The sequence below is a fragment of the Phalaenopsis equestris genome, unplaced genomic scaffold (genome assembly GCF_001263595.1).
Source record: "Phalaenopsis equestris unplaced genomic scaffold, ASM126359v1 Scaffold000511, whole genome shotgun sequence".
NCBI lineage: Eukaryota > Viridiplantae > Streptophyta > Magnoliopsida > Asparagales > Orchidaceae > Phalaenopsis > Phalaenopsis equestris.
In genome coordinates this window covers 1,242,863-1,245,310 of record NW_018164951.1, presented here as the reverse complement: position 1 = coordinate 1,245,310, position 2,448 = coordinate 1,242,863, and positions in this window count along the sequence as shown.

Below are 2,448 nucleotides of genomic sequence, written 5' to 3'. Positions count from 1 at the left end.
ATCTAGCCTAATAATTGAGATTCATTACAACAGTTAGGATGTTCATTCTTAGGGTAATGAAACACCTTTAGTAACATGCATATGAAATGTGCTCATTATATGTCTTATTTTCATCTTTTTTTATGCTTATTTTAGGTTTTAGACTTGTGTTGAAGGACTCGGGAAATGAGGCTCATTGAAGCTCGAAATAAATAAAAAATGTAATTAGGTGTTGGAGTGGCACCTAGGCTCCCGGACTAGGTGTCTAGACTCCCAAGGATGATTGATTTCAACAAATTTAATCCTCAGATAGAGCACATGGAAAAGTGGGCTCCGGGATCTCAGAAAATAGGTGCTAGTGGAGAAGCGCCTTGGAGCCAAAATCGAGCACCTAGGCGCCCGAACAAGGCAATGATTGCCCAGAAAACAGAGCGACAAAAAGTAAGCCCAACGATAGTGGCGCCTACGCGCCAGAACCTGGTTGCCTAAGAGTTGTCTTTGGGAATCTAGGCGTCAGTTGCCACACAGGTTTCTTCCAGAGTATAGAGCGCACAAAAAGTATGCACCGCAACTACAAACGAGTAAGTGCTGGATCTAGAGCGTTTAATTAGGTGTCACATAAGGGTGCCTAGGTGCTCAAAGCCCTAAACACTGAGTTTGTTCCTGTCTCTTAGGTGTCACACACCACCCCTTAGGTGCTAACTAACACGATTTGATGGTTTCTACAGTTAGGACATGAGTCTTCGTCAGAAGAAGTATATAAAGGCTTCATACCAATGAATATAACAGTGATTTTTTTATGATGTTAAAGTTTGGAATATGTACATATAAATATAAAAATTTAGGAGTTAGATACATGTATATATATAAACTTGTGTGGCATCTATATAAAAATCCCAAACATTAATCTAAATCGCTAACCTTTTGATCAGAAATGTACTAACTGGAAACTTTCAAGGCCAAATTATTAAAAAAAAAAAAAAAAAAAAAAAAAAGTTAAATTTGCTTATTACCAATTCCACCCCCCACAACTCATGCAAATCCACCAACACCACTTTCTCATCAACTAAGCAGCCATCATCCCATCACAAGCACTGCTAAAACTACTAGTTAAATTAGCTTATTACCAATTCCACCCTCCACAACTCATGCAAATCCACCAACACCACATTCTCATCAACTAAGCGGCCATCATCCCATCACAAGCACTGCTAAAACTACTACAGCTATTACAAATCATCTCCACCAAATCCATCTCCTTCTTCACCTTCTCATCACTGCTCGTCGACAAGCTGCACTCCTCCAACCGATCCCTCATCACATTACTGCTGCTTAAACTGCTCCCTCCTCCGCACCCCAGTGGGTCGAGGAAGAAGTCCATGGCACACACATCCTCCATTAAATCCATCTCCTTTCTGTCGAGCAACATTAGTTCTTGGGCCACGTCGCTGAAATCGTGATATTCCCATGATGATGATGATATTGAATTCAGTGGGGGAGCGGGTTCTGCAGTAGAAGCAGAGCTCTGATTATTAGTGCGGGGTGGCGGTGCGGGGGATGGATTTGGGAGGGATAGGCTCTTGATGTAGTCTTGAAGGAGCGAGCCCGCGCTGGACTTGGGATGCTTCGTGCTGCGGGAGCGCCTGCGTGCAATGAGTTGAGAATAATATTGTAGCGGAGAAAATTTGGATGCATGTAGAAATTATCAACAGTTTATTTTTTTATTATTTTGAAATTATGGAATTCATTTTGAGATGAATGTGGTGATATATCTTTTTAGTTTATATTTGTTTTAAAATAAATCTAATATTTTTAAGATTCACATTTATCAAAAATTACTTGAGATATATTGGCTCCAAAATATTTTTAAGTGATAAATTAAGAGTTATTTTCAAATTGGATCGAGTTATTTGCATGTCATATTGAAAAGATATTCTATTTGGACGTCCAGACAGTCAATTACCGAGCGCTACATCACTATCGATGAGATTTATGACGATGTGACTCCCAGTGATTGGTTGTCTTGACGTGTGGTGTTCGATGTCCGGTGTAAATATTAGGTGCTCTTGCATCTATAGAAAGAATAAAAGGAGAGAGGTAGGGAGAGAGAGTGGGCAGACATCCTTGCTCTCTTGTCTCTTCCTGTCTTTCTATATATATAAATGTATATTAACATTATCTGAATAAAATAAACGAAGTTATATGGACATCACTTTTATAAAATTAAAATTTAATTAATTGCATTTCAATTTATGAAGTTATTTTTATCAAGTGGATTTACATGCATACCACCCAATTCTTATCTCTATTTACATTGAGACACCCCAATTTTACTTTTTGCATTTTTAACACCCAATTCTTTCATTTCACATAAAATATGAGACTATTTTAACACGTAAAATATATATTTCCACGCATAAATAGAATAACATATATATTATAACTTAGTTGCTTATATATATATATATA